At 28.1% G+C, this 19566-nt stretch overlaps 1 protein-coding gene across 1 annotated transcript in view; it reads left to right on the top strand.

Moving 5' to 3' along the window:
* The first annotated feature begins 6551 nt into the window (after positions 1–6551).
* LOC142319291 (sodium/hydrogen exchanger 9B2-like) overlaps positions 6552–19566 on the top strand; it is a 113926-nt gene continuing 100911 nt past the window's right edge. The window contains exon 1 of the mRNA XM_075356399.1: positions 6552–6695. The gene's annotated coding sequence lies outside the window, so the exon portion shown is untranslated. The remainder of the gene's footprint in view (positions 6696–19566) is intronic.

Here is a 19566-nt window from a genome sequence, read left to right as displayed (position 1 = left end):
GTGAAAATTGAGAATGCTAAAGTGAAAAAAATTCACAGTCACTGTATCCTTTCAAGATAACGTAAAAAAAGAAATTCCATTTATTGCCAGATGAGTTGCGAGGACAAAACTATAATTTATTTTTTAACCGTTGTGCCGAAATACCGGACATTTTTTCTACATAGAAGTTTCCGAACAAAACGTAGAATATTTTTCTTTTGAAACTATCTGGATTGTTCGCTCAAGAAACACGATATGTCTTCATCTAAAAGCTCACTCGGTTGAATTTTTATGTTGGAAAATTTAGAACACCCAATCATAACCAGATAATGAAACCTACAGATGAAATAAAAATAGTTCAATTCATCAGCTTTAAAAGCTTAGCTTCTAAAAATATTTATGCTCACGAATCTTAGAGCCTAAACTATAAGGACTGATTATGATGGACAGGATGGAAATTAACGAAAGAATTAAAAATTGAGAACCAAGTATTGAAGATTGGTGCTGACCCTCTTAAAGATTTTTTTTTGAAATATAATCTGCTTGTGAAGTTGAAATCTCAAGGTCTACTCGTAAAGGTTTGTGAATATAATACACAATTTTTGTAATAAACTAAATGCAATTCAATGCTTTAATATTAAAGTCATGACATTATTCATAATAATATAACCTATTGATTTCATACTTATGACATATTTCAGTATTATGGTATATATACCATATTATGTATATATACGGGTATATATATATATACCCGTATATATATATATATATATATATATATATACGGGTATATATGTTTTGTTTTCAGAATGTATCAAATTAATGTTTACATGGATTTAACATCGACTTTTACTTACTTAAGATTATGGAATTAAAATCTTTAGAGATTTGAGCATTTAGACCATAAGAGATGAGAGATTTATCACAACTTTAATAAAAAATTGTGAAGCTAAAAAAAAAAAAAAACGGAATTATTTTCCTGCAATAAATTATGCAGGAGGTTCAGCTTTTTTCATGTTTAACGTAGTACTAATTGCTAAAATTGCCGTCATTTAAAATTAAAATACTTGCATACATTTACCAAATTATACATTTTCTAGATAACTTTAAATTATCTTACATGATTATATTTATTACTGCACTGTCGCAATTATATGTAGTAGTGGAAAGAGATATAACAGCTTTCGAAGGCTCAAAATTATAGATATTCTTATTTTAGCTTATTTTATTAGTTCTTTATAGGCTTTTAAACGATTGCAGTGCTGGGAAGAATAATATAAAATGTAATTTTACTTGTGGAAGCCCGAAATGAATCATACGATTTTTTTTGAACAATCTGTTTACAATCGGTCGCCAAAAGGATTGCAACCATAAGTAAAAGTTTTAGCTAAGAGTATCGTGTCAGGAGACCACCCAAATATAGCCCATCTCAAATGCAATATTAATAAATGCATCACCTCTTATGATACAAACGAAGCAATAACAAAAAACAAAACAAAGATAACAGATAACAAATAATAAAGTCAGATAAAAATAATATTCACAAAACAATCAAGACACTCAATTTTCAGCAGAGAATTGACCGCCGATTCACAATCAACCACCAGCTTCAACATATGTCAAACTGCAGTGTAGATTTTTAGAGTTTAAACTATTTTTGACATAATGACAAAAATCAGTGTATCATGCATGCCGTCAAAGATCAGCGAAGATCAGTCAAAGATCAATTTTCGTATTTCCTCACGAACACGTGGCACTCCAAAATACCAAAGCACCTCATCGTTTCTAGCGAACCATGGAGCCCCTGATACCGTCCTGAGCATCTTGTTTTGAAAGCGTTGGATGATTCAACGTTATCATTACAAGTAGTCTTCCATACTTGTGCACCGCACCTTCATAATGGTTTCAGAAAAATCTTATACAGCAATAATTTATTCGTAAAGAATAAATGAGACACCTATCAAGGAGCCAGTACATTCATGTAAGTTGTCTTTCAGTTGTCTCATCTTCTCTCTGATGCGATCCTTTCAGGTTAATCGACGATCTAGATATAACCCTAGGTACCGTGCCGTGTCCGCGTCAGGATGAGAATATTGTTCAATTGAACCGGTGGGCAATTACTTCTCCTCACGATAAAATTCACGTGACTCGATTTGGCAGGATTGACTTTTATCCTCCATCTACACAGCCACTTGTTGATAAGGTTGAGTGCAGCTTGCCCTAGGCAAGATCAGGTTCACCATCTACCGCCAAAATCGCTGAGCAGTCTGCAAATAACGCAGCTGTGACATCTTCTGAACTGGGAAGGTCTGCAATGTATATCAAATACAGAATCGGACCTAAAACAGAACCCTGCGAAACTGGATTGTCTGTGCCGACAGAAAATTCCTGGTTATATTTGACTTAAGAAAACCTCTCATCTAGGTAACTACGTAACACAAGGTCGATCGGTTGAGGTAGGCTTGACTTCAGTTGGAAAAGAGATCGGGTAGCCAAACCTTGTCAAATGCTTGTTGAACGTCTAGGAAGGCTACCGAACAGTATTCCTTTTTTCAAGGCTCGCAAAGATCACACTAAAAATTCTGTGGGCCTGCTCGATGGACGATTGGTCGTCTGAAGTCAAATTGGTGATCAGAGATAACGTTACTCTTCTCTATGATTGGCCATAATCTTTGAAAAAGCCTTTTAAATACTTTGAAATGATAGGTAGCAAGCTTATATTCTTGTACAAAGACACGGATTTTAAATTGTACAATTTGCGGATTTATATAGCTTCAAAACCATAGCAACCGGCGATAACTTTCATTCCGAGGGGCACCATGCGGTCTGAAGTATTGCACTGAACAGGTAGTTTTTTAAAAAGAAATCCCAATGACGGTAACATAAACAATATTTACCAGTCACCAAATCAAATTCTGGGGCCTACCTCGAGAACTTCAATCTATCAATCTCTCGCGATACTTCCGCAGCCCTAACGGGTCTCAACGGAAAGCATAGAGGAAACGGGAATCATAAGTTAGCAAAGATTAAATGTATAGTTTATTTTTTCGCATCTAATAATTTTCTTAACAGAAAACTATTAAACACATAATTTTCCTTATGTATTTTCATTATTATGACCTTGAACATGCTTTTACACCATCTTAACAAGAAATGTGAGATAGATGAAAAAATCCACATCCTTCTTTTCCGTTATTCCCTTTTCTTTTACTACGATCTAGAGAATTTACACGTATCTTTTTTACTTAATTTTTGTTACAGAATTTAATAAAACCTAATTCTTTCTCTCAAACATGGTTTCTGTTGTGCTACCTAAATAATTTTTTAAGAAACTGTACATAATGCATCATAGTTATTGATTCAAACATATGTGAAAAAAAGTACAAAGTTTTATTTATGGTATTAAAATAATGTGATTTCATAAAAATATAATAAGAAATTTATTATATAATAATCTTTAATTTATTATATTTTTAATTAAAATAATTAATTTAAAACTATCTTTAAACTTCAGATGTTCTTTAAAATTAAGTTTACATGGCATGATCAATCGTTAACATAACGGATTACTGTATTATATTACTTTTCATATTTTTTAAACACTTAAAATATATATATTTCTTATAACACTTATATTACTTGAAAAACACTACAAAATACTGAAAAGTGGTTTGGGTCACAAAAAAAAACAAATCTTTAATATTATGTTTTCTATAGATTTCGAAATAATAGATAGTGGATAATTGGAAAAGAAATGAAAGAAAATTTATAGGTATAAAGAAAAAAAAAATTAAGTATTATCATTCCTGATTAGTTAAATGATCTTTTATTTTCAAAATCGTTTTATAATATTCCCTAATTTTATTTTCTGGACGAAAATAAATCGGAAAAATAGGAACAAAAAACCCGGTGATATGAATATTACTACTACTTTGTTTTATGGATTATCTCTCTGTCATTTAATTATAAATATATTGATCAATTTAAAAAAAAATAATTTTACAACAGGTTACCATTATTTTCAAATTATTTACTAGTTTACAGTACTTTTGTATTAAAATGTAAAAATTTATCATTTTTAACGTAGTCTAAGTTTTTGTTATCTAAATTATGACTTTTACTAACGTATTATATATGTAAAAATATTCTTGAGATTATATTTAATGTAAAAACGGGGATTAAATGAGAATTATTTTCCACGCTGTACACACGACGAGGCGATAAAAAGTAACGTCAAAAAATTTCTCTCATTCTTTAATTTCAGAATTATCGAATATTGTATTTAACGTTCCATTTTTCGCGTAATTTATGTCAATAATCAAAACTAAGGAATAAAAAGAAAATGAGGTTAGGAGATAATAAGCTAATGAATAGTCCACACAAAAGAAGGAAGAATTGAAGAAGTAAAGTCACACTTTGATAATATATAATTAGAAGATTGATAAAGTTAAAACGAGATAAAAACGGATTAAAATGGATAAGGAAGAATATATTTAATAAAAAGAAAGAGTTATTATGTTGTAACACGGATATCGATTTGAACAAGCGTTTCGAAGCGTTATGTTCAGTGTACTTCAGAATGGATGTGAGATATGGACTATAAGAAAATGATATGCTAGAAGCATTCCAAATGTAAGGATGAAGGATACTAGAAAAAATTAAGAGAACAGACAAGTGAGTAATGAATAGAGTAAAAGAGAAAAGAACATAATTATAAAATTCAGAATAGGAGAATTAAGGGTCATATTAACAGAGGAAATGATTTGATTAAAACAATACCAGAAGAATCAATGAAAAAACTTGTTATTAAGATAATGATTACTATTATCTTTTCTGGTAAGATCGCTATAGTTTCTATGTTGAGTACTGCTCAATAAAGAAAATAAAAATAAATTAAATGAAATTAAAACAACTAAGGGTAAAGAAACCTTTAAATGGAGTAAATTAACATTTACTGGGAAAGAAATACCCAATTAAACAATTCTTTAGTAAATATAATAAGAAAATGGCTGTAAATACAAATACACTAAAGAAGATTTTTAATAGTAACACAGAAGAAAAAGATACATACAATAGTAATGGTATATACAAAATAAAATGTAAATTTAATGCAATATACATTGGACAAACGGGAAGAAGATTAAAGTTTTCCTCCGTGCTGGCTTAAGGCATTCAAGAGGCAAGACCAAGTCTCGGTTACTGTGGCGGGCCCGCAACGGCGTAGCCGGGCCCGGTTACCTCGTCTATTGCTTGAATGCCGATCCGACCCAAGGGAGCAGAAAGAAAAAAAATTGAGCGGTTCCGAAACGCATCAACAAGTGATAAAAGAATGAAGCTAAGAAAGGTAAGAAGTACTCAACATAGAAGCTTAGAAAAACGTTAGAAAATGAGTAACAATCATTCATTATCTAAAAAGAATATGTGTGCTGTTAAGAATGAAAACGTTTAACTGGGAATTGAGAAGAATAGGAATGAGTGTAGTACAAAAGGGATTTGGTATTGCACGGAACCGAATACTATATGATGAGAGCCAATTATTGTGGTTAACAGAATAAAGATCTCGATTGTAAAACTGAATATATCTAACCTTTGATGGGCTTGGTAATTTGTTATACAATATATTCGGGTGAATGAAGATGACTCTGGACGGGAAATGACTTCACTTCTTACTAAACCTGTTGGTTTAGTACAGAAAGTAAGAATGAATATGTCAATTTCAAGAGTGTCTTTTGGCTGAGGTCAGGCTACATACAACCGTTTTCGTATGGCAACTTACAAACTCTGTTAATAACAAATTTTATTTGTATACTGCTAAAAATAAATGTCAATAAAATTTGTACCTTATGAATATAATAAATATAAAATTAATTCAGTAATTACTTTAGTACATTAAGTATTTATTAATTATTATAAATATTAATAATAATAATAATAATATTATTATTAATAAATTGTATCTATTTATTAATTTTTTTGTTTTAGTTAATGGGATCCAGATAAATGTTTCTTCTCGGGACTTGTCGGCCTTATTCAAGTTAAAACCATTACCAGGTGCCAGACCGGAAATTTACTAGCATATATGTGACAGCGTATAAAAAACACACTAAAAATAAGAAAAGTGAATAATGTAAGAAAGATTTTGACAGGTTGACATAATGGATAGGTTGATTTTTTACATGTTTTTTTTTTTAATTTTGTTGATTTAAACATCACCAAGCACACCGGCAAACATTGTTTCGCTGTTTTTATAAAGGTTGAAATTAATTAAACGTTATACATTTAGCCCGATACTTATGTTTAAAGTAGTTATTTAATTTGGTTTTGAATTACCGTGATATTAGTTTACTTTAATCGTTTGGTTCGGTTAATAAGACTACTTTAGTTCTCCAAGATTATAACAGAATTGTTCAATAACCTACATGGTTTTAATTGCCGCTCTAATTTTAGATTATATCTAAAAATCCGTATCAAAACCACGAATATTGATAATTGGAAGATGTCACGTGTTCAGTACTGTTAATGTTAGACGAAGTACTGATACAAACATTGTGTTTACGTAGAATGAGAAGAGTAGGAATATTAAAGTGTAGTGGCGGGGATCATTGAGTACCTACTAGCGTTGCCCCACTGGCCGTTGACTACTAGTCTTATCTTCGGTCAGTCAAAGGACAGCCGTCAACCGTCTTAAAGGTTGGATTGCGCTCAATTACCAGGTATTAATTATCTTTTATCTACATTGTTTTGATAAGTTTTAATGATATTTTTATTTCTTTACAATAGTAGTGTCAGTAAGAAATTTATTTATGAATGAAAAATAAGACTTTCTATATATATATATATATATATATATATATATATATATATATATATATATATGCGTGTGTGTTTATTTATTTACTTTTTGAATTTTTAGACTTCCTATTCTGTCATTTTTATTAGTTTCCCCCCCATACTAAACTTCTGAAGGAAATATTATTTTTAATTTATGTATTACAGATTAATTTCATTCTAGTGTTGCCAATCTATTAATTTAAATATTCAGGCATTTGTTTTTTAAAAAAATATTAATTGTTTTTTCACAAGGATAAATATCATTCAATAATTAAAAAATTAAAATAATAAGTTCTGTATTCTGACAGAGGCCATCCGTGATGATTGTGTTATCAAGTTTAGAGGGTCCAAAAGACGCTCATCAGGGCTAAGAACGGGGAGGGGAGGGCTACAAAGGAGAGGGTATCTTCCCCTATGGGAGAAGGATGAGTGTACACACACACACGCGCGCGCAATAATCAACAGACATTTAAAATACGTAATTTTTTGTATGAAATTCTTCATTTTTTAAGATTGACCTAGAAATTTGTAAAACTTCAAACATTTGGCTGTGACGTTTACTGATCTTGTGTTTGCTAAGAATTGTTTTTTTGAGGAATAATCTTTATTTGTGGAAATGTAATTATTTTCAACAAATAGAAAATAATCTCTTTTTAAATTTAAGTAATCACATTTTACCAATTAGTAACAAGTTTAACTCTTATCATTATAGAAAGACGTGGTAGCATTATTGGATAATGTAGTTTGCATGACCAGATTTCTTTTTATTTTTATTTTTGTTATAACATTAACAAATATGAACTACATTAAATTTATTCATGGAATACGTAAATTATGTATTCCATGTTTAAAAAAAGTTGATTTTTAAGTTGCCAATGTATTGTGACTTTTAATTTATTAACTTGAAATTGTTTTTATATATTTTTGTTTAACTGAGATGTTATTGATCTCTGGATACACAATAATTATCGCTAAGTTTGAAAGAAATACAAAGAATTTAACGTATCTACACGTGTGAATTGGTGAAAATTTTTGTAGCTTTTATAAACATTCAACAAATTAATATATAAATATATTTTTGTTTTTATCTGTTCTTTTTTTTGTAAGATAAGGGAATAAGTAAGGCTTTAAAGTTGAACTTAATTTTCTTCATTAAAGAAAGGGGGATTAAATGCCAGAAAAATGAGCACTGTGATGAACAACATTTTTTTAAAGATCTGAAAATAAAAATTAAAACGATAATTAAAAATATAAAAAGAAATTTATTCAGTTCAGTTTTTGAATTTTATTTCTTGAAATGTACACGTTGAAATAACAAACCAGTATAATAATAATTTTTGTTGGAGAATTTCATTTTCGTAAAGAAATATTAATCCCTTTCAAAGAAAACAACCAATACAAGCTCCTGAGCTTGTATTGGTACTGAGCTTGTATTGGTACTAAGTAAAGTAAGTAAGTGGTTTACAAAGTAAAGGAAGTATTGATCGCGAAAAATGTCGGTTTTCAGATTTTAACGGAAATATCCATTTTGATCATCCCTGAATCTATTTTGACTAGTTTCGATGTGACATCTGTACGTACATATGTATCTTGCATAATTCAAAAACGATTAGCCGTAGGATGTTGAAATTTTGAATTTAGGACTGTTGTAACATCTAGTTATGCACCTCCCCTTTCGATTGCAATCGACTGAACAGTCCAAAAAAGCCCAAAAACCAAAAAAAAAATGGATTTTTTAATTTTTCTTAACTGCAGTAATAAGCAGTCATTGAGAACTTTTCAACGAAATATCATAAGTGGTACTTATTTTCACTGGTTCCAGAGTTATAGCCAAATAAAATCTTAATTAATGAAGTACGAGTATTTTGATCTTAAAAAGGGGAAGGCACATCGGTTCAAATCCTACGTAATCTCCTTCTTTTAACCTTTTTTATTTAATTTAAATATATTGATTTATAATAATTATTAACCTCTGATTGTAAACAATTTTTACAATAAATAATAAATTAATAATAACAATAAAAAAAAAAAAATATGAAAGAATACCAGAAGTTATTAATAAAATAAAATTTTATGCACTTTTCATTAAAAAAAATGCTTATATGTAATTTAATAGGCGAACAAGGAAGTGACCATATTGGATTTTTAAGTTAATAATATTGAATATCGTATCATCTTTTATTAATTTTCTTGTTAATGAAATGCTTTACATTAACTGTTGGAACTTCCCTTTACATTTTAGGTATCTTAACTTTAATCCAGCTTGTGTGGGCTGCTTTATCACGTGTTCTTATGATGAACTGCAACCGAATGCGTTACAGCATTACATACTAAAATATTATCTTATTCCTCATATTCAATGAGTTGTGTAAAAATCTTTAGACATACCCTTATATAATGATCTACTTTGGATCTTAAAAACATCGCATTTTTATTAATTGTATTGATAAACGAGATTTTTTCTTAGAAAGCTTTTTGGAAGATTTATTAAGCGGCTTATTGTGTCTATAGATTAAAAATAATTTTAAGTGTTTATAAAACTACATTCAGTCGAATTCACCTAAATAAATTAACATTATTATAGGATATATTAAATTTGAATTATCTTATCCATTAATATACACATAATTATTTATCAACTTGATGAAAAAGTATTGTAATATTTTAATATTTCTTTAATTTATCAATAATTGAAATTTAATTCACATAATTATTTATGTTTGAAGTAATCATTTAATCTTTTATTAACACCAATTGTAATTAATAAATGTTCTTGTCAAATTATTTCTTTATCAAACTTTTTTTATTACATGATCAAGTAGTTTAATCGGATAATTTTGTTTATTTATTTTTGGTTTTTACATTTTTTTTAGTATTTGAGAACTGTTATAATAATTATTATTTATTTTTTTTTTATGTTACATTAAGGATCAATTTTTTTTAATGATTTTTACATTCACAAAAAAATCAGATGGTTTTGGAATCGCATAACATGTAACTTTCTTGAATAAAAAAAAAAAAAAAACAATAGTGATTTCACATGATCCGAAACGCTTTATGTACTTTTAGAAGAGTACGAGTATCTATTTTTTTGTAAATGCAGGTATGCGACTCTTTTGGAAGTTCTTTTGAACCGATTTATATGTAAATACTATTTCTTCTTTGAATAGATTTTTTACTCAAAAACTCAACGTTTCGTAAAAATAAAGTTCTCTTTCTATCATAGTTTCTTAAATAGCAGTGATAATTTAAAAATTCCGTTTTAAAGTTAAAAAAAAAACTAAAAATAACATAGCACATGATAGTTAATTTATTAACATTTTATCAAATTTTGTTACACTTTGCTAAAATTAAGTCTTGAAATTTACACCTGCTGTAATTTACAGTGGTTTTTTGTTTATCAATTGCCTTTATAATAATTTTAACCTAACGTAATTTGAGTTACTGTTTTACTTATTTTCTATTGCTTATCATTTCCTGTTAATAATCTAAACAATAAATAGTCTTTTTTTTCTTTTTAGAAATGAGAACTTGCAAAGTGATAAAATTTTTCATGAAATTCTTTTGTTACGAAAGCGTAAAATCAGTATGTTTTATTTTTTGACCAATATTTACACTATCGCTATTCTGATTGTTTTGAACTATTTAATTAATATTTTTTTACGAGTAAATATATATATATATATATATATATATATATATATATATATGAAATACATAAAGAAATTTTTAACGGTATCTGTAAATTCAGTAGTCGAAGATGCAGATATCTGGATTTCTTTCCTCGCCTCATCAGTTACATTTATAAAAAATTCGCTAGTTTGTTTTAAAAAAATACCACAAAATATAGGTAATTTTACTTATGATTTTTATGCGTGGCTTGAATTGCATTGTTTAATTTTTTTTTTTTTTTTAAGAATAGGCCAATTAGTGTCTCATTTTAGTATTCAATGCATTGATTAAGTATATGGATGTCGTATTCACGTAATAACTTTCATATAATTTAATTTTTTATTTTATTTTATTATTTAATTTCTTTTAAATTCAAATCCGAAATACTCTTTTTCATATTCTTAAACCACAATCCAGTAGTACATTTATATTATTCGTTCGTTTTATTTATTTCATTTTATCGCATAAAGCAATGTTATAAGATATGTCGTTACATAAATACAATATGTCCTATAATCATTGTAGCATTATGTTTACATAAGTGATAACATGTATAAACCCAAAGTAAGATACAGCATATAAAAAATACAAGCAGCACAACTCATCATATATATATATATATATATGTCGTAGGCGAATTGAAAAATCAGGGTTGTTGTAAAGAGTCTACGATATTTTGCAATGTGCCCGGCAAATTGGAAAATTATCTAGCAATTTCCAAGCAGATATTTTTCAAGGTTATTTTAATGAGCCGCGGACGTAGCGAGCGGAGGGCTAAGGGGGCTATAGCCCCCGCCGAAACTTTCTTAGTTATTATTAGACTGTATCATTCAGGGGTTAAATCTAGTAAGGTGGGTCCAAAAAATCCATTTTTACCATTTTACATTTTCGTAACGAATAAAACCTCAAAAGCAATTCCACAAAATTTTAGATAACTCGGTACAAAGTTATCTCCCTAGTCATTAAGTTCCTCCTATATACCTTAACCCGCGTTACTCAACCCTGCAAGAGTAACGCCGTTACTCGACGTTTGAACGCCGAGCTCACTCTGACGCAATACTAATAAAAATAATTGATTACTGGGGATTTTCCGCAAGCCAGAAATGCAACACTTATTTATCGCATTCCAAACACATGCGGAAGCAGCTAGACGGCGTTCCAAGAATCTTCAAAAAGTTTTCAAATTCTTTTGCCAGATTCAGCTAGTCCTGAAAAAGTGAATGAATAAAATATCTTAGCGATGCATTATGAAAAATGTTCTTAATTTGTCCTTCAAGCGGAGTATCTTATTTGGTGCGAGGAGATTGAATTCATTCAATTTAAAATGCGATCTAGAAGTGATTGAAGTATTGGATCACTGCAATAAAGAATATTTGCCGAATATTCATTATCTCTTGCAAGTTTTAGCGACTGTTCCGGTAACATGTACGCTCGTTCTCTGCAATAAAGAGAGCCAAAACCATTGCGCATAAGAAGTCGGAGGATGGAAGATTAAGTTCGTTAGTTTCTTTTCAATGTACAGAGATATTACTGTTAATCCTGATGAAGTTTTAGATATTATGGCGAGAAATAAAAATCGACGACTAGCTTTCTAATAATTCATAACTTTTATTGGAGTGTAAATGTGTGAGTATGAAATATAAATGTGGATTTTTGGTAAATAATGTATTAAATCTAAGCATGTGTTTTGTATTTTTCAAACTGAATAAAGTATAAAAAGAGGTTTCATTATAAAATGATTTTCATTATTATTATTATTATTATTATTATTTTATCATCGTCATCAGCTCTCCTTAGCTTCCCCGAAAAAAATCCTAGCCACGTGCCTGAATGAACTCATACAATTTTAGGCTGATTAGAATTTTTTTTTTCTTTCAATCACTGGGAAAGTTTACTTCCAAATAAGTAGGTATTTGCCGAGAAATTATAAATATAATCTAACCAAACGTAGCATAAACTAGTCAAGGTTAACCGTAACTAGCGAGCGAAGCGAACGTAGGCTAAGTTTTGTTAGATTATATTTATAATTATAAGCAATAATGCTTATATTTGACCTCTATTTCTCTTAAAGGAAAAAAACAATTACACATTCTTTAATTAGCCTAAAATTTTATGGGCTCATTACAATAAGCCTAAAAAATACCAAGCTGATTAGAAATTGCTAGATAATTTTCCAATTTGCCGGGCGCATTGTAAGAAGCATGATTTTTTAATTCTCCTACGACATATATATATATATATATATATATATATATATACACACGTAACTCTAATATACGAGGTGTTATCGTGTTGTCGTATTTTTTTCAAACAACAATATTATCCCCTTCGTACTCTATATATAACTCGAGAGAGAGAGAGAGAGAGAGAGCTTCTTGTGCATGTTTATAACATTCTTATTTTATATTTAATTATTTTATATTTTGACCATTCGTCCAAATTTCAATAAGTGATTATTTATTAGTTCACTGAATAATAATATCTGTTCACTAAATGGTTTCGTAAAATTATATAGGGGTCAATACATTTTATGTTGCTGCTGGTGGGATATTTATTTAAACGTCTTTTACCTGTATAATATATTGTTTTTTTTTTTCAAATAGTATAGTCTTAAGTTGCGAATAATTAAATAACTGTGACTTATTTTTGGTTGGGGAATTGGATATTAAAGACGGATTGAAATTTAAAAAAGTTATTTTTTTCGGTTGACTATTGCATTATATTGTTATTAAAACTTAATGTTAATTCTATTTTTTTTCATGTAAAGTCTGATACAAAGGTAAGACTTCGTAAAGAAATTAACAATAATTTACGTTTTTCATTATTTACCTTTTGTTCGAAGAAAAACCGCAATGAAATAACAAAAATGAACATGACTATGCTGAATTACATTGTAGTGAAAGATTATTTTATTATAAAAGACAAATTCTGCCGGCCTTCGTGACGCAAGTGGTAGCGTCCCGACCTGTCATCCGGAGGTCCCGTGTTCGAATCCTGGTCAGGCATGGCATATTTTACTCGCTAAAAAAATTATCATTCATCTCATCCTCTGAAGCGATACCTGAACGGTGGTCCCGGAGGTAAAAAAACAAAAAAGACAAAATCTATTAGTAACGTGGTGGGAGTTTTTACTTTGTGAGATAGTTTACAATTTATAAACACCTAGTAGAAAGGGGAATAGAAGTATCTGTCAAAAAATTGTAGTAGTTCAGTAGCTGCCATCAAGAAGTGTATTTGATTCACCGATCATTGAATTTACAAGCAGATTGTAAAACGAAAAATACTAACCTCGAAATCTATCTGGATAAATAAAAATTTCATCTTGTATCTTCAAAAAAATATAGATTATTTTTATTTAATTATTTATAAGTTGTTACTAAGCATAAACATGATAATTACAAGTTAAGAAAAGCATTGTTATAAGTATCTTAACTTCCTGAAAATTTAATTTTAGTGGGAGGTGTTAATACCTCAATATTTTACTTTATTTCATTGTCGTATCCAGTCATTGATGGCTGAATTTCATTTTTATCCTGAACCAATCACTGTTTATTAATTTATTTTTTATATAATATTAAATAAAACAAACTTTGCATTTTACCTTTTTGACATCAATACTCCCGTTTGGAAGTCGAGTGAATCTCCACCAAAAAAACAAGAATGAAAAAACAACAAAAAAAAAACAAGAGATAAAAAAAACACAAGAAAATCGACAAACAGGTGTTATTCACAGTAAGGGTATAGCTTATTATGAAAGGCCGTGACTTTTCGTTCATTAAAAAACGTACATAACATGATAACCGGTAATACTGATTTGTTATGCCTTTTTCTTTATATAAATTTATTTTCACTATTAAATATTCATTAATTAACACGTTTTATATGCTTTTGATATTTCTCAACGCGCAAAATGAATCATTTTTATTCTTTTCCCATAGCAAGCCAACTTACGCTGGCTATATATAAAAAAATTGTTTCGTCTAAATTTAGTCAGATGGCGCAGGCTACAATCCCACTGTTTTCTCATCAAGAAAAACTTAAGCCTTTACTTTTATGGTATATTCCGTCAGATGGCGCAAGATATCTGGGTTCACAAAATACTAGGATGTATCAAAAGGTTTCTATGAATAAAAGTTTATAATAAATTGTACATATGAATATAATACAATATGAATTAAAAGATTATTTAAAAAGATAAAATTATACATATATTAATTAAATATAGTTAAATTAGAACTAATTGATAATTACTAATTAGTAACAAAAATAGTAATAAAGGTCATTATAATTTTTTGTGTATTATTAGAGTATTATGAATAAGGTAAATAAAAATAATTAATAAAACTAAATTACAGCTAAATTTCGATCTGCGATAAGGTAACAACCAGTTAAATGGAAATAATACACATGTGATATTTATTATTAGTAAGTAATAAATAATAAAAATTAATAAGTAATAAACATATATAAAATAATTGTTTTTACCGAGAAAATCGACAATTACAATCTAAAAATAAAATCGTCCATCAGTTCTTTTATTTGTTTTATGTCATCATTTGTATTATGACGAAAGTAACAAAAGAAATTAACTGATATCACAACCACCAAAAAAAGAATTTCATTGTGAACGTGTTAGTGAATTTCCTTATGACGAAAACATTAGGAAATAAAAAAAAAATGGTAAATAATACAAACTCTCGAAAAACACTTAGTGTGAAGGAACCCCTCAAAAAACAATATTGTCCAGAATTCGAAAAAAAATTGACATTTTTGTCTTTAGGAGAACGTTCTTATATTTTATACCTCGTAGGCAATATGAGCCAAATTGTTTATTTAATCCGTATATAGTTATTTGGATGTATATGAGTAAATATATATATTTTTATTGCTATTTACGATTGCACGAGCTAATGAATACAATAAATGAAGAATATCGATTTGTGATTCTTCATTTATTAATTAATTTTGTTGTGTTAGAGAGGAAAAAACAGAATAATATTAATGCTATGCGAGTAAATTAGCGACATAAAAAAAGATAATTGAACGAATAGTTATTATTTGAATATTTAAGAATGTAATAAACAACAATACTTTCAAAACTGTTGCATGATCGTATTCGATGTGAGAATCAAATTAATTTATTAGAGAGCATAAAAAGAGATAAAATTTATAAAACTAATTTAACAGTAGTAATTAAATTAGTTGAAATCATAATTTGAAGTATTGATATTGTAAGATTAATGGATATTTAAACAAAGAATTCAGTAATATTAATGGATTGCTCTCTTGAACGTTATTTTATCTTGAGAGAAAAGTAAAAAAAAAAATTAGTCTGATATTGTTACTGAATGAATGTTAAATGAGTTGCTAATGAATGGTTGGAAATAAACCATCTCCGACGCTACCACTCCGCCGATTCCTTGGCAGAGTGGTAGTGTTTTCCATCAGAAGGTTCTGGATTCTAATCCAGTCAGATACCGCATTTTTTATATGCTAAAAAAAAATCCATATTTCATACAAACGTACAAGTTTCTTGGTGAGCTTCTGTATAATTCATCAACCACAAAATAAAATGAGTAATAATATATTGACAGTATTAAGATAGATTTAAAATATTTTCATTGGGTGCTACATTTCTGATATATCGTTCAAAAGATGACTTGTTTTGGAATAAAATAGAACTTAAATTTGTCGAATGTGACACAATTAATAAGGAATATAACAGAAAAACATTGAAGTTAGCGGTGAAAAAGGTTAAAACGCTCATAAATTTAAAAAATAAACCATTAATAAAAGAACTAAAAACTCATGATAAAAACCACCAAACATAAATTAAAAATGCAAAAAAAGACAAAATACTAAAATAAAAGATAATTAAAATTATTATTATAAGAAAATAATAATTACAGTAAGAATTAAAAAAAAAAAGTATTACTAATGACAAAAACCATGATAAAATGATTAGCTTTTGGTTTGATGCTTTTTTAGCATTTTTGGTAGTCCTACATAAAAATTAATGATTGCATTATTAATTCTTAATTTGTTTTTAAGAAGTTAGTAGTGACGCTTAATTTAGACGTATGTTATTAATTAGCGGTGTTTACAAATATTTAGGCAACAATTTTACTCCATCCAACATAACTCAATTTTTACATAGGCTGTTAATTTAATGTTTGGTAGTAATTTTGTATATGAAATTAAGTTTCCTCTTTAAAACTGGAAGTAACATTTTTGTTCAGAAAAAGCTGTTTTAACATGTAAGATCGCTTTATATTCGATATAATAAAGAGGGTTTTGTTGTTGGTACAACTGTATTGTTTTTGTGTGGGCAGATGTAAAAAGACAGCAATGATTCTTTAATGTGACATTTATGTAGATAGAATGCAGAAAATGAGTTTGGTTAAAAATAAATTATATAAATATGTGGTTTTATCGCGCTGTTATTATACCCACGTATCATTATTCCAGATATTGCAAAATTTTAATGCGGTTGTAAATCGTTATAAAAATATAGATTTGTTATTCAATTATTTTGCTTTTCAGTAGTTGTCTCACGATTAGCATATGCGTACAATATTTCATTACATTAATGAATTGAGTTTTAGGATATTAATTTTTTATGTTATTAATCAATTAATCTAATTTTTTTTACCGTTATACAGTAATCAACTCAGGATGACCACCTTGAGTTGATCATATTGGAATCTCAGAAACTATAAGTTTTATGAGAAATTTTAAATAGGGAACCTTTCCTAGAATTTTCCTTACGTTAAAAGTATAAAATATTTATTTTTTAAATCATCGCCCATTTTCTAATATGGCGGCCAACTTCAACATTCAAAACGGAAACCTCATGTTTTTATCACATTTTTTGGGTAGAGAATAGTTTTTAAAATATTTTTTTTCTGCTTGGGTATTTTTTCTCTAGCCGTTACAAAGCTGTACAACATTTTTAAAGAATGCAAGAAACAAGTAATAATTACTTGGCATTAGATGTATTTATTGATTTTGTAAGTTGACAATTGTGAGCTCGTGGCTCCGTAACGGCTGCGTTTAGAGAAAAATACCCAAGAATAAAAATGTCTTAAAATAATACTTTCTATCCAAAAATGTGATAAAAACATGAGGTTATCGTTAAAAGTAATGAAGTTGGCCGCCATATTGGAAAAGGGGTTCCAGAAATGGTAATACTATATTTTTAATGCGGGAAAAATTTAGAATAGGTTCCCGTTTAAATTTTATCATATAACTACAGTTTCTGAGATCCCAATGGTTGCCATCTTGAGTTGCCACTGTACATAATCTCTTAAGCTCGACAATGTCAGGTGAACTACACTAAGAAGGAAATTTTTAGACCTATGAACTTGCTCTGTTAACTTTATGTTAAGGATATGCTACAGTTAAATACCCATGTTATAGAATAACAGAACGATTCCGTTAAAGTGTATATAATTCTTAGTTTTCTAATTATAATTAAATTTATAATTTAATTTTAATTAAATTTAACTGTTTTAATCTCTCCGATGACAAATATTTAGGCAACAAAAAAAGATCAAATTATATGTTATTTTGAACAGATATATGGCTAATTTGGCTCCATACTCTGTAATAATTTGGTATAAATATGAATCGATTCAATACTCCGTAAATCACTATTATAGGAGCGAGCTGTAGGCAATAAAATCTAACAAATCTCTCACTCGGTATCCATTTTGAAAGAGATGTAGAATGAAGGGTTGGTTATTTTTTTAAATAAATTGTTAAAATGATAAAATAAGGAAATTTATTTAATAATTTCTCAAATACTTTTTCCTATCTTTTTTTTTTTTTTAATGAAAAATTTTTTTCTTGCTTTTTATGTAAGGGTATAAAATACATTTTAAAGCTAAAATATATAATAATTTTTTTCTTTCTATCTTTTAACTATTAGTTTTATAGAATACGCTAATTATAATTGTTAGTCTAAGAAAATTAGGCGAAATAACCGGATGCAAAATATGAAAATGACTCAAATATTTATAGATTTTTAATCTAAAGGGAAGTTTCCCACTCTAACAATCCAAAAAGGTAGATCTACATAAAGCAGGATAAAATGGAAAAGAAGTCTATAATTTTTTTTCTTTTTAATTACTTCAAAAACTGTGAATTTTATCTAAAGGTGAGTAGGCCCCGTGAAAATATAAATATTTGTTTGCGTAATAATTACCTGTAATTATTAATAAATTATAATGTAAATATTAATAAAGGTATAATTTTTTTAAGAGTGCGGTAAAATTTGTCGAAGTATAAATTCCGTAATGAATAACTATTTCTGGTCTTTTAGGATTCTACCTATTTTGTTTTCATCTCAAAATCAAAACTGGTAACTTTTAAAATAAATTTAAATTAAAACTCCCTAAAAAATAAAACTCCACTTACATTTATACAGTTAAAACAAAACGTTTTTTGATGTAAAAAGTAACCAATCTATATGCGTAAAATTTATAAACAAAAATATTGGGGTTTGTTAAACGAAATTATATTTAGACCAATTTTTCACCGTAGAGAGGTCAAACAATGTTTATATGTTAATTGAATGTAAACCCATGTTTTAAATTGAAAAAACTATAAAAATAAAATTTTATCAAATTTTCATACAAATATAAAATGTTCTCTTTTTAATTTGTGGTGCTATGAATCCTGAGAATAAGGATAAAAAGTTTTTTCCTTTCAAAATTAATCCTCTATAGTTTCTTTTAAATTTTACTTATTTTAATTTTAATAATTAAAGATGTATTTCGTTTACTTTGTATTTCTTTTCAATGATTAAAATAAATCACTGGAAAACTTAATTAAACATATTCACTGGAATTATTACACGTTTTTTAATTTTATCCGAAAAATTCCGAATTTGAATTTTGATCAGTTTTGGCATTTTTCCTCGCTAAAAAATTTACATGTAACCATACTTATATGCACGTGGCTTAAGATTCAAATGAATTAAAAAATCCCAGTAACAGCAATTAATAAATATATCTACTATTTTTACTTTTTTTTAAATATCGTAACTAGTAGTATAGTTTTTTTTTATTATTAAATGTG

Source organism: Lycorma delicatula, chromosome 2 (assembly GCF_047948215.1).
Source record: "Lycorma delicatula isolate Av1 chromosome 2, ASM4794821v1, whole genome shotgun sequence".
Lineage (NCBI taxonomy): Eukaryota > Metazoa > Arthropoda > Insecta > Hemiptera > Fulgoridae > Lycorma > Lycorma delicatula.
Note: the sequence above shows the minus strand (reverse complement) of the source record. Positions and strands in the feature narration are given on the sequence as shown.